Source organism: Dreissena polymorpha, chromosome 6 (genome assembly GCF_020536995.1).
Source record: "Dreissena polymorpha isolate Duluth1 chromosome 6, UMN_Dpol_1.0, whole genome shotgun sequence".
NCBI lineage: Eukaryota > Metazoa > Mollusca > Bivalvia > Myida > Dreissenidae > Dreissena > Dreissena polymorpha.
The window spans coordinates 10,530,780-10,546,117 of NC_068360.1; the positions used below are offsets into that span (position 1 = coordinate 10,530,780).

The 15,338-nt window shown below is 34.1% G+C and overlaps 1 long non-coding RNA gene across 2 annotated transcripts in view; it reads right to left on the reverse strand.

Annotated features, from left to right (window-relative positions):
- LOC127836689 (uncharacterized) overlaps nucleotides 1-15,338 on the reverse strand; it is a 34,895-nt gene that overhangs the window by 6,020 nt on the left and 13,537 nt on the right. For both annotated transcript variants that reach the window (XR_008028872.1, XR_008028871.1), the window contains exon 2: nucleotides 670-750. This is a non-coding gene — a long non-coding RNA (uncharacterized LOC127836689). The remainder of the gene's footprint in view (nucleotides 1-669; nucleotides 751-15,338) is intronic.

A 15,338-nucleotide genomic window follows, 5' to 3' on the forward strand; every position in this document is an offset into this window, starting at 1 on the left:
CTATAAAAATTGTCTTTAGAGTGTGAACAACTTTTTGTCTTATATTTGATTTCGAAACATGATGTGCTCGACCCCACGTATACCAGTTACACAATCAGCCGATATAGCATTGAAACCAATGTTTTGATCAACATTCGTTAATATTTGGAACATGTTGCCTCTATGATGTTAATAGGCGATTTCTTTATATTATATAAGTGGTGTGGTATTTGAACCCACGTATACCAGTTTTGATCTCGACCGAAATATGATTTGGACAAATAATCAATGTTTCATGGAGATCAAGCAATACTTGTGGACTTTAGAGACTTCACAAGCTCGTTCTGTAATTTGATTTGACATCATGACCTACTTTCTTAACCTACGAACTCCAGTTTGAAACGCGCCAAGTATATCACGAGGCTGAATATTCTAGGTTTCATAACAATTTGGCTATAAATACAGCTACTAATGTGTTCACATGTCGAAGATTCTTTACTGACGACTTACGAAGAAAAAGAGGCCATAACAACCTCGTACTCAGGTGGGGTAAAAGAAATCAAGGCGGAGTCCTCAAAGACATTTTCCCAGATGTTAAGAGTCTCGTGGCTTACAGAAAAAATACATTATATTTTCAAAATTATTTCTTCTGTAAACTGATTGATTCCGTAGATATTATTGTGATCCTACCTTCTTTGCTACTGTGCATTTTTTGGGACACCCTGCGACATGTGTTTTATTGTTTCTTTCCGGCGTCGGAGTTTGTGTCCACTGGTAAAATAAATAAAAAATATGATGATACATTGCAATTAACAGAGCTTATTCCAACTCTACAACTACCGAGTAAAATTAAATATAATTTGTTTTTTTTTCTACAAGACAATCAAGCTGGTTAAAGTTTTATATTCAGAAAAAGAACACTTCATAACTGATATAATAACATAGTTTCACACGAAAGTCAATATACGAAGGATAATCCAGAAATACGTACGCTTTTGTAATGAAACGCAGAGCATGTACATAACATTAACCCTTTTAACATTAAGAGAAAGCGAATAATTGTCCTTAACACTATTTATATGATTCGTAATAAAAGCCCTCATAAACAACGAACAGTAATATTTATCATTACTTTATCAACGCTGACATGCCACACGACAACCGGAATGAAGGACGTCAAATGAAAATGTCAAACATTATTTAAGCGAACATTATATATAACATATTTATCTTGCGAAGGATATCAATTGTACTAAATTGACCTTTAAATTACGGTAAAAATGTAAACGTTTTTCTGGATTATCCCACGTTTTGAAAAAAAAATGATAAAAGTATGTCCTTCGAATGTGCATACCAACCACTGGTCATACTTCGTACTTCATAATGTACTGTATAGTTAAAATGTCCAACATAAACAAGAAATATGCAACAGACACTCATGTCCCGAAAACACGTCTAGACACAGAACAATCCACTATATAATATAACATGGACACACAGACTTATCGCTATAGTTCTTCCAAACTTCAAAGATCTATGCCTACTCAACTAGATGTATCTTCCCAATCTATAAGCAGTGATTTCAATTGAAGCAGAATCGTGTATGTTGATGCAAGCAAGGTGCAATATTTTCATTTTTGACTCCTGCAAAAAATTAATCTTGCATCATTTTGACACATTTGTTGTCCAAAATCCAACTTAAAAAAGGACCAGAAATGGTAAATTAAGAAAATATCAATGCTTTTGTGAAAATATTTTATTAATTATTATGATAAATAAGCTATAACAAAACCCTCAACCTGCATAAAGGAACATTTCAAGTAACTTCAGTTATGTTACCATTATCATGTTTATGTTGACCCCTCATTATTTTGAGGTCATTTTTACTCCTGGTTTTCAAAATCTTCTGAAATCCCTGTATTAGGCCAACAAATAGTATATACTAACGCTCCAGAGCTCTCTATACCCAGTACTCAAACAAAGGCAATTCAGCAAGGGCTTATACAGGCATCCGTTTCAACACGAGGTATACCAAGGCTGTTGAAAAAACCAGTACTCCAGACGCCAGTTGACTTATGACTCTCCACATCAGCCGGGCACACGTATATGGGTTTTTAGTTTAATATATTAATTTGTTAAACACTTTTCCATATAGTGTATTTTGTTTCATATCTCTTTCATTTGTTTGGTCTGTGATAGTCAAATAATCACTACTAAAAGTCTTTGAGAGATAAAGCTATTAGCATACTATTTAAGTGCAATCTTCATCTTGTTTATTTTCAGATAGTGATTATTGCTTGCAGATACCAATAAAGTATTCAACATATTGACAGAATTCGTATTTCCAAGCATGTGCCATAGCATTTTAAATCGCCGATACACGTTTTTCGGTATAGTTTAAGACAAACCAATATTTAACGGAATCATGCGAGTAAATGGATTGTTTACAGTGAGTACCTTAGATTGGATACGCGATTATTTTCTGTTCATGTATTACATGTGAAAATGAAAAAATAAGATGCATCTTTCTAGTCGAGTAGACAGTTTGAGTAAGCATGTACATCTTATAAACTATTTAGAATGCACTTGAATTCGGTCGTTGTTAGAGTGTGTTTGCCTTGAAACATATTTAAGTTTCTTGAAAATATGCTAACATCCGGCGGCTTGTCTTAAAGTCCTATAAGCGACACCTACATGTCCTGCTCCTGTATACTATCCAAACTCAGAGTAAGAGATACATAAACCGTAATAAACGTTTTCAGAAGTAAAACCTGTATGACCTGTGTTCATAAAATCAAATCAATCATATACAACACCAATCTCTTGCACAACGGTTACATTACATTCACCTCTGTGTTGGGCTCAGAACGGACTATTGTTATGCAAGCGTCTCATTTATGCCATACTCATTCCAAGTGTTCATCATTGAGGTTACAGAATACTAAACAATCTCGTGCACGACGGTTACATTGCATTTACTGCATTAAAGAAAACCATCTCTTACCATGATATCTTATATCAGTATTAATTCATTATTATAAAATGGATTTGTTTTTTTTATGTTAAGAAACCAACATACATACACACGTCGAAGCAATTCCTAACGTCACTCAAAAAAAATATGTTCAATTGTTTACATTTATGAAGTGCGTGGAAAGATTCCATCTGCGTAAATGGGCAATAAATGAGTTCCAAAGAGTTGCATTAAAACTCGCAAGTTTTTGCACGATTTATCGTACATTTAAAAGTCTTATTTCTTAATTTAATGCATGCGATCTAAAATATCCAATCAAATATACGTTGAATGCGTTTGTTCGGTTTTATCTATTTTATAGACAAAATGGAGGGCTGAGCCTTTCGCAGAGTTGTATGTGAGAGCAAGGAACGACAACTCTGCGTGGAGATTGATACAACACTGATAAACACTTAGCGTCTGCACATGTGCAGACGAAAAGTCAGCTTGAGTAACTTACCCGACTTGAAATTTCGAGTACAAAATTGAAAATAGCACTGACTTGCTCTGTGAAAGATTGCTCAAACGGCGGTTATTGGCTTAAGAAGTGGAAACATCAGTTTTGTGACAAATGCGGATGTTTGCGCAAAGAGAAGTTGTGTGCATGTGAACCACCTTTCAGGTATGTTTAAATAAATATCGAAATAATGATGGTTTTATGCGTTCATTTAGCCGGTAGTAAATGCGATGAAATTTGCTAAAGATTAAACGAGTATTTACACCCGTATTTACGAGAGCCTCTTAATTCTCAAATCTTACAGTTTGAATGGGTTAACTGATTTTGAAATGGGAACAATCTTCATGACTTATGAAGCTGTAGGTTGCAGTAAGGAATATTAATTCATAAACATTTTATGACAAATTAACATTCTTAGAACCTTTCACAATTGGACTGTCTAATAAGTATACCCTATTATCGTCCACCTGAAAGGATATTCAACTACAATGCTTTAAGAAAGTATTGTTTCGAGAGATTTACGATTTACTGAAAAGGACGATTTGAGATGATAACTTGAGAATCAAGGTGTATTTAAAATACATTTTGTTCATTAGGAATAATAAAGTAAGTAGCTATTCCATTGATAATAAAGAGTACATGCATGGTGGCCAAAAGTTACAAGAAAGATAGACAGAGCTCTAAATAGAGGGGTATTTCCACAGCTAACTTTGTAATTCCTGACCCAAACCATAGATTATTGGTACTCATTATAATATCGTATTTTTTATACCAATAATGGGTAAAAAAGGGGGGATTAAGCAAATATTATATAGCCCTGATTTTTATATTTCAAGTGTCGCATGAATGTATTATTTTTCAAGGCTGTACCCTTTCCCTACCCGCAAGACCAATCATGAGACGCGTGACAAATGGCTGCATATTGTTGGGCGGCTTGTAAGCAACAAGTCTTGGTATCCTTCAAAGGACAGTAGAGACATTTTCTTGATGGAAAACCAACAGCAGTTAATCCCCTACCATGTCTGGATATGGGGTAATGTATATACTACTATTTACCATAACAAGTTAACAGGGCTTTTAGCTATATTCACATATCAAGATTTTTTATCTGATTTTGTGGAAATGGCCTGCCTTTTTTTAGGGGAAAAAATCGCGCGAAACGCCGGATTTTGGGGAAAATAAGGAAAGTCTTAAATAATCAATTTGACATATTTTACTGTTTTAAACAAATTCAAGGCAATAGATAATTCAATTTTGCCCTATTTTTCTATTTTCTACACTGGATCATGTTAACTTATATATTTAAAGGTTTTAAAAAAATGTTGTTTTATCGAGGGGTTAGAGCTAGAACGTGGTAAGTGCACTTTTTATAAAAATTCACTTTTATGCACGTTAAGAAAGCTTTTCCAATACTCTTCAATTTGCACTATTCCCTGGAATCATATCTTGTATACAACATAGTATATCCGACAGAACCAAGGTGCACTAAGTGCTTATCGACAAATCCCTTGTATGTCAGAATGCTTTATATCCTTTTCATGACTACAAGAAAGCTTTAATAGCAATTAAGTCTTTTTGGCACAATATGTTTTCATACATATTGAGAGGTAATACATGTGCCAAAAGGATTTAAGTGCACTTAAATCATTTTAACATAAGCCAGTTGTGCCCCTTATTAAAGGTAAAAAATAAAATATGAAGCCCTTACCTTGTAAAGGAATTACTGTATCTGGTTTATATCAACAGGAAACACAAACTATTGTGCTATTGGTTAATAAAATAGGGAGAAATATGGCTTTATCGGTGTTTATGTTGATAAATGACACTGTTCTCCCTCTTAGATGGTAAAATAATATAATTGTTTCAACACCTTTCTCATTGAAAGTTCTTTCTTATAGAAAGGAGATGTTTTCAAAGAAAACTACTTTTACAGTAAAAGGTAAGATTTTAGGTATTATAAATGTGTGTAAAAAGCTGTCTATTATAATTAAAATACTAAAATGTTTCAAATTTGGACTTGAAAGGCAGGAAGAAATTAGTGCTTATCTTTTTTAGATTTTGCAGTAATTAATTTTATACTTGTATTACAGGTATATGTCTCTCTGACTTCAGTGCCATTTGATATGTTCACTATAGACAGGCTTTATTGCAGATGTATACTTTTATGGTTATAGCATTCAAGCAGTTCATTTCACATTGAAAGTTTGAAAAAGAATGTTGAAAGCTGTGCATCTATTAACTTATTTTCTAATAAAAGTTTAACATGCCAAAGTTGTGCTTATATTTTTACAAAGAGTTCATATCAACGTCAGAAGAACGTCTTATTTTCAAACATAACGGCATAGGGTGTTACGACTGATTTGATTCAACGTTTCACTTTTAACGTGAAGAATTCGGAAAACCTAATTGGTAAATATTCCAGTGATCATAAATTGGAGAAATGATAGGTGTGCGAAAATGAGACCTCCTTAAAATTAGTGAATCCACAGTATGACGTCATTGGAATGTGCGTTTAAAAACGTCAATCTTTATGTTTAAAAGTATAAACTGGTGGATAAAACTTGTCATAGTGTTCACATCGTTATAAAAAAAAATTCTTATGATTCATGATAAACGCATGTTTTGTGGATATTCTGAAGACATAGCATATTTTAATCATTGTTCTAATATGTTTACTGCAGTGAATAACATAATATCTTTAAATTTTTCGTTTGAAAATAAAGAAGTGAAACTCCAGGTGCTGGAGCAGTATTGCATGTTGGTGACATGCAATTAGTTGGTCATTAATTTAAGGCAAGTGACCAATTGCAAAATAGTACAACACAGCACAATACTTAACAACATAAACTTATATATGAATAAAGCTTGGGTCACCGCCTTGGAACGGTCAACCTCACACTTGGCCCAGCAATATTCATGATACATATAAGTGTGAATAAAATTTAACCTCATAGCATTGCAACTCAAATTAAACAATATAAAAGGAAACCAAAACGCATTCATTTTAATTACCATTTAATAACTCAATGGTAGGGAAGAGACCAGAGCAACAAAGTTACAACCTTTTGAGGAACGATGAAATGAAATTACGAACAAGTGTCAACTACATCCCTTATTTTTAGAAAAAGGATTTGAGAATATAGCAAACCAACTTTTATTTGAATAACATAAATCTTTACTCAAATTAAACAAGGGCTGTTTGTAAAACATGCATGCCCCCATATGGGCTGTCAGTTGTAGTGGCAGCCATTTTGTGAATACGTTTTTTGTCACAGTGAAATTGACCTTTGACATAATTTAACATATCATCCGGAAACCATTGTACTCTTTCGAGTCACTGTGACCTTGACCTTTGACATAGTGGCCTGAAAATCAATAGGGTTCATCTGCCAGTCATGATCAATGTACCTATGAAGTTTCATGATTCTAGGCGTAATCATTCTTGAGTTATCATCCGGAAACCATTTTACTATTTCGAGTCACTGTGACCTTGACCTTTGACCTTGTGACCTAACAAGAGCTGTCAGAGGACAGCGCGCTCGACTATTCGAGTGCTTGACAGTATAACGTTAGCCATCACGGGGAAATTGTTCATATTCAATAATTTATTAGGCGATCTTTCAAAAATTAAAAAGAACAAAAAATTGTGTGGGGGGTAGGGGGTGAGAGGGGGTATAATGTGGGGTGTGGTAATTTATTAGATGCTTAAAAAGGGGGGGGAGCGGGTGGTTAGTGGGGAGTGAGAGGGGGGTATAATGTGGGGTGTGGTAATTTATTAGATGTTTAAAAAAAATTTGGGGGATGGGGGTGTAGGGGGTATAATGTGGGGTGTGTTAATGGGTGGGGGGTAGGGGGGTGGAGGTGAGAGGGGGATATAATGTGGGGTGTGGTAATTTATTAGATGTTAAAAAGAAAATTGGGTGGGGGGGTAAAGGGGGAGAGAGGGGGGTTTAATGTGGGGTGTGGTAATTTATTAGATGTTTATTTTATTTATTTTTTTTTGGGGGGGTAGGGGGAGTGAGAGGGGGGTATAATGTGGGGTGTGGTAATTTATTAGATGTTTAAAAAAGTTATTATTGTGGGGATGGGGGGGTAGGGGGGTGGGGGTGAGAGGGGGTATAATGTGGGGTTTGGTAATTTATCAGATGTTTTAAAAAACAATTGGGAGGGGGTGGGGGGGTAGGGGGGTGGGGTTGAGAGGGGGTATAATGTGGGGTGTGGTTATTTAGAAGATGTTTAAAAAAAAAATTTTTTTTTTGGGGGGATGGGGGGATGAGAGGGGTATAATGTGGGGTGAGGTAATTTATAAGATGTTTAAAAAAATGTGGGAGGTTGGGGGGGTAGGGGGGTGGGGGTGAGAGGGGGGTATAATGTGGGGTGGGGTTATTTATAAGATGTTTTAAAAAAAAATTGGGGGTGGGGGGGTGGGGGAGTAGGGGGGGTGAGAGGGGGGTATAATGTGGGTTGTGGTAATTTATAAGTTGTTTCAAAAAAAATTTGTTGGGGGGGGGGGTAGTGGGGTAGGGGAGTGAGAGGCAGGTTTTATGTGGGGTGTGGTAATTTATTAGATGTTTAAAATAAATGGGGGGGTATGGGGGAGTGAGAGAGGGGTATAATGTGGGGTGTGGTAATTTATTAGATGTTTAAAAAAAATAATTTTTTGGGGTGTAGTGGGTAGGGGGATGGGGGGGTGAGAGGGGGGTGTAATGTGGGGTGGGGTAATTTATTAGATGATGTTTAAAAAAAATAGGCTGGGTGAGGTTGGGGGGATATAGGTTGGGGTGATGTTGGTAAACAAGTATGCAAAATATAAAAGCAATATGTCAAGGGACAATGAAAAAAATAACAAATTATCTCACACTGACATGAACAAATATCCTCTATTTCTTAAACATGAAATTTAATCTTATTGCATTTGTTTCCCATGTATATAAGAAAGTTATGATAGTGTATTACCTCCCCTGCCCTGCTTATATTAATATTAATCAACAAAATTAAACATTAACACAATATTTAATATACAAAAATACAAAAAAATCTCATATTCTGATAATATTTTACTGATCCACTTTATTTTTCTCAAATGATGATGTTTCATTGGACTGATAATTATAGATTTAGAATTACAGACCAGTTGCTTCAGTTATATTGTTCAGAGTTCGCCCTGTTGGCCGCGTATGCGTTCTTAAGTTATCATCCAAAAACCATATTACTATTTCGGGTCACCGTGACCTTGACCTTTGACCTAGTGACCTCAAAATCAATAGGGGTCATCTGCGAGTCATGATCAATGTACCTATGAAGTTTCATGATTCTAGGCCCAAGCATTCTTGAATTATCATCCGTAAACCACCTGGTGTACGGACCGACTGAACGACAGACCGACCGACAGACAGACCGGCCGATATGTGCAAAGCAATATACCCCCTCTTCTTCGAAGGTGGGCATAAATATATAAGGCGTAGGTTAAAACTAAACCCATACATTCCAGAGTAGGCAAGCAGCTATAATTCTCGCATGATTTCTTGGCTTTCTCAACTGACTTTTTACTCCTGGCAGTATTTGATGTAACATTATGCAGTAAATTTGTTTACTGAAAATGACGAACACATATTTTATAGAAAATGTTTAAAGATATATTCATGTACTGTAATCAAATCCCTTATCATTTAAACAAGGCAACAATTTTTCCCCATACATGTTGCAAACTGACACAGATTGAGCATTATTTAAATGACACGTTCTTGATCGTTCTTGTTGATGTCCTGTGTTAGTGTCATTTTCTTTACAGATTAAGATGGAGCAATTTTACATAAATTGGTTAAAAAGTTCGCAATTTATTTTAACAAATATTATTAAAGCAAGACTATACGTTTTTGTGTGTGTTAAATTGTAACATATTGATCAAAATATGTTACAATAACGCAAAATAGGCAAGAAAAAAATATACATTGAAGACGAATTTCATAAAATGCAGCAAAGACAAATTAGCGCACCGAGCCGATTGTGACGAATATATTTCGTACATATTTTCCTACAATAACCGAAGCATTCATCTTTTTATTAGGTTCGGAGTTAGTGTTCGTGTGTCGTATGAATATATATCGTTGCAGGAAATTAAAATGATCCGTAAAACAAAATTTAGATTCACATCGTGCATGCATGATATACATGCTGGCGAACTCGACTGTACAGACATTGTCGATTTCAGAATTAAATATCAGGCTTATTTCGCATTTTTCGACAAATTTCCTTCTTAACTTTTATTTTAATTTATATTGAATTATATGTATAATAAGTTTTTTTACACGTTTTATATAAATTCATAAATATTTGACAAAATCGTACAGTCTCTGTTTAAAACGGAAATAATACAATTTATGAAATGACATAAAGGAAATATTAAACAAAGATACGCATGTTTATTAAAACATGCCTACTTAAAATAATATACAGATTAAAAAAAAACAGTAAAAGCATATTACCATACCATAAAATATGTACTGCTATATATTTGTATTATTTGTAGTTACCGGTATATGTCTGTTTTTGTTTAATTTAAATTTGTTGCTGTATTAATTTTTTTTAGTTATATCACTGACTTATGTCAGTCAACCTTCTCACAAAATATGTGAACAAGTCCCTTCAAAATCTTACACTTTCTTCCTTCCATGACCATCCCAGCCCATATGACAATAAAAATGACCCACAGGTCAGTACAGGGGCAAGGTGGGGGCCATCCTTAACATGGTTAGAAGAGGCGGAATGAAAAAAACAATACACAATTATTCAAAGCAAAGCTAAATATATCAATATGCTTAAATGAATTTTAAAATAAATACAAATAGTTAATATTAAATTTATGAGAATAAACTTAATTTATACAGACATGCTTGCATTCATATTTAGATGTACAGTGGCATAGAGATGACCTTTACTCCTCTTTTTTATAAACTGCACTCCTCTTTTTTCTATCTCGTTCCCACGACATACTTACTAGAGGGAACGAGTAAACTTTGTCGTGGGAATGATTTATTAAGTCGAGAGAATGAGATACAAAAAAGTAGTGCAAAACTAAATAAATGAAGAGTGCAATGAAAAAAAGAGCAGTGCATTAAACACTTTACTGCACCGCTCTTTTTTTCGTTGCACTCCTCTTTTATTTAGTTTTTCACTTTTTTTTTGTCTCGAGCGTTCCTTTAACTTAGTAAGTTGTCCCACAACATAGCTTACTCGTTCCCACGAGTAAGTAAGTCGTTCCCTTGAGATAGTTAAAATGCTCTCTTATGTTGTCTAATGCACCCCTCATATTTTTACTGCACCGCTCTTTTTTGATTGCACGCATCTTTCATTTAGTTGTGCACTCCTTTTTTTCTATATCATTCACTCGACTTAGCTGATTGTTCCCTCGAGTTCGAGTTAGTAGGTCGTTTTCTCAAGTAAGTATGTCGCTGGAACTAGATAGAAAAAAGAGGAGTGCAATGTAAAACAAGAGGAGTGATTAACAAAAAGGAGTGAATGTCACCTATATGCCACCGTACTACTGATAATCAATACATGCATCTTACTGGAACTTTTTAAAGAACTTTGATAGAGGATCACCCATTGATCATTTATGTGAAGGTTTGTTCGAATCTTCCCAGTGGTTGAAGTGGAGATTTGAAGCTGGTTGTAGACAACACAAAGAGAAGACAATAACCACGTTAGCTTACTTTCAGTTGAGGACCAAAATACAAGATGCAAGGCAAACACTAAGGCACAGAAGATTTAACAGTATGCAGTCGATAAAATTGTGATCAACCTTCAACTTAGGTAAGTCTCGGTTAATCTCTTAATTTTGTTTTACAATTTATGTGAACCTCGTTTTGTGACCAGCTTTTACCACTGCATTCACATTTAAACAACTGCTGTAGAGAATCACTATGCATTTACAACATAGGCATCAATTTACATAACCTAAGTGACAAGGCGGTTCAGAATATAATAAGTTATAAGTAGTTTTGGTCTATCGATGTGTTTAAAGGATGTTGTCCCTGGAGTGCGGAATGTAAAGACTCCAGGATCATAATTAACAAGGATGTTAGTCAATATATATAATATGAAACCGATTGGCATTGTATTTTGAATGCGCTGATGTTGAATATTATGTTGATATTCATAAAATCTATATAACCCATGCGATCCCTAAACCATTCAGGCTATATTTCATTTGACTAAGTTAAACAATTAAAGCATTTATAGTGTTCATATGCATTTTCTTATATTTGACGCGGTAACATAAGTTTTGAATACACTTTACTTAGATTTCATCTGTGTTGTGATATTGTGATGATACAAATTCTTACCAAATGTGATCAACATTTAGTCATAAGGGTAGCTTCTACAGTTGTTACAACTTAAGCGTAACCTTTAACCTGTTGACCAGGTTTTTGATATCAATAGGCCCAAATTTTACTTTGATTTAAATATTGTCGAGACAAACATGTTTACTTTTATATTTTATAAAGCCTTAACCGAAAATCGGAGTTTTCTTTGTTAGATCTGTACTGTAACTGTGCTCTACTTGGTTGTCGGTGTCATGAACTGTAATGAAATCCTTGTAGGTCCCGACTTTGATGGCATGAAAGCATTAAACTTTGCATGTTTTGTTGATTTACCCAAACAAAACGGACATGAGTTAATTAGAAGCGAATTAATAATTGTCTTCGTGAGGTGATCACCAACGGTTTGGAGTTCCGACGAATAGGAATTAATTACAAGCATCAGAATAACAAACCGTTGGTTATTACCTTAACAAACAACGTAAGCTATATATAATTTTAAATTTAACATGATTGTTTATACATAATATGCCCTTTTTCAACAAAAAATACATGCATTTGTTTTCATGACCAACAATCTTGAATTATAATAACTTTTGTCAGGTTCATTCAGATTATTTGAGGAAATTACATTCAATAACAATATTAAGCTAATCATGCCAAATGTATACCAAGTCAACAGGTTTGGTAACATATGTATGAACATTTTACTACTTAAATGTGGTTTCACTGGGCCGAATGCAGAAATGATATGTTTTTCAAACCTCTCCTATATCACATATTTAAGGAGGCACATTTTACTGAACTGAACATCTGGGAATTTCTTGAATTACCATGACAACAGAGGGCTCTCTTTCCTTTTTTGTGAAGTTAAAGTAAGACGCTCAATTTATTTGAAAACCAAAAATCCCACAAATTTCAAAATTGTGAGAAATTTAGTCACAAACTCCTCAAAATTATACAAACAATATTCACATACTTGTAGAAATTGTAAAATGATGATTTTTATGCATAAGTATAGTAAAATATTTTCATTGGCTGGACACTTTTGCTTTCGAAAAATAAAATCATACATCATATGAGCAACTAAATTCGGACAGGTTTAACTGTGTCTTCAGTGATTCATAGTCAATACTTTTGACAAACATTAAAATGTTTGTCTGTGTGATTTCTGTTGTGTAGCTAGACACATTAGTTATACATTAAATTTAGTTTTCATGTGAGAAATGTAAGCCATATAATTTTTCCAAGTTTAAAGCCTTTGTCAATAACAATTGTGCCATGTCACATGCGCATAGGATTCCCTATAAATCATACATATTAACAATATTTGACATTAAAATGCATTTCATGAAAATGAAATTTAATCTATTTGAAAAGAAATTATTGAAGCTTTAAAGAATATTTATACATATAAACGAATTAGAATACGAAAATCTACTCCAAATTGCTGCCCTTTTCTCGCTCTCTGCCAGTACTACATTACTCAAGTGTTTTCACTTTCGTCACATGATCTTTCTGATTTAAGGTATTTCCGTTGTAAAAGTGCATGCTTAAATCTTACTGTGATATCTTTAAAGTGACTCCTTATTCAAACAAATCTGGATCCCCATGCTGACTTTTTAAATAAAGGATCTCAAGTTCTATTATACAATTTACTGACGGTCCAATGCACTGGTGTGTTTTTTTAGCCGAACTAACGTTACAACACTGGTTTCACCAGTGTCATACTTGTAATTCCTTAACAACAAGCAAATTCGTTGAATTGATATCCCACTTCTCCTCATTTATATATAGACACCTATGAAGTTTCATGTTGAAAAACTTAAATAGTTTCTGAGATATAGCTTTTAAAAGTCTGTGACAGACAGACGGATGAATTGTACTTCTGAATTTACAATGTCTGTTAAATGTCAAGCAACTTACAAAAGCTGGTTTTGTTAAATAGTGTGGATATATTAGATTTGTGAAATGCTTGCATCAAAACTGTGAGATGGCTGACCCAGGCCACACGTAAAGAAGGAAAAAAGCCCTACAACATTTACAGGTTTTGATAGCAGAATAACTCCATAATGTATTGCAGTATAACCACATGATTTGTCGCAAAATAACCTTTAATTTCAAAATCTGTCTACACAAATAGGTAAGGGTGGTGGAAGAATGATAATTAATTAAAGCAAAGTTAAAAATGATTCTGTAAATTGCAGTGGAATTGTAAACTTGTTAAAATCAACTTTAAACTGCAATTTGAACAAAAATGTTTGCTCATGCCATTTTAATAAGGCAAAATGAAATTATTACTTATATTGAGATATAAAAACCATTGAAAATAAATGATCAAAAAAATATATGCAGCAATATGCAAGCACTATACTGCCATAGATGATCTAGGAGATAACATAGCACATGTATGCACATATGTGTATGTGTATGTATTCTATATGATTAAACTATACATGTCAGTCAATTACAAATAATTTGCAAAGTTTCTTGTGGAGCTTGCTTAAAATTGTATAATAAGTGTACTAACTGAATGTTCTAAAAACAAACCTCTTTAACCATTGGTGGGTTTTCATACTCAAAATACTTTTTCCAAGTATATGATCCCAATGATGGTATTGTTAAGTTGAGTGTGTCTTTCAAACAAGTTTCAATTAAACATTTCTCATTATGAATACTATCGTCCTTGTTGAGGAGAACACTTCGAGTTATTAACTAGTGGTTGAAGTATGCATTCATGACTCTGTGTTGAACCACTTGAGAACAATCTACCATTCATCCTCCTCCAGTCTGAAGTTTAAATTATTAAAAGTGTTTTTGGAAGAGAGCATAACAAAATTGCCGACTTAAATGTTTTTTAAAAGATTAAACAATGTCTAGCATTACTATTTCATGTACAGTAAATTGTGGCCTTCAATTGTTTGCGTAAAATCTACTTAAGTTTGCATGCAAGGCAGATTGTTTGCGTTAAATCTACTAATGTTGACATGGGAGGAAGATGCAAATAGCATGAACATACAAAAACATGAACATGTGCGCAATTATATCTGCCATCAATTTTCTCGCTGCATACAAGTATGGAAAGGAATCTAGGTCAAAACCTCTGTATAAGACAGCTACAGTAAAACAAGAAGGTCAACACACACCCTTGTTGACTGTGAGTACTTAAATAGTGGATGGCTGGAAATAGCAATTAATAAAAATTGCATCCGTTTTCTGAAATAGTGGCTCTTGACTGACTTCATAGAAATACATGTTGAATGAAATTAAGCACGCACGAATCTTTCCCCACTGCCATGTCTTGATAAAGATACATAATTATGTATATTGGGCACCTATAATACATATTTCCATGAGAGCTGGAAGGGTGTTGGTAGTGAAATTCTGTCTACAAAAGGACTTTAAAAAACTCATGATGAGACAGCATACTTTGCGCAAAAAACAGATTTTAAGATACGATGTATAATCAGTATTGTTACGTCAGTAATAAGTCACTAGCCTTAAAGGGGCAGTCAACCAGATTGACGAAAAAAGAAAAGTTCTAAAATACCGTTCTAACTCTAACCCT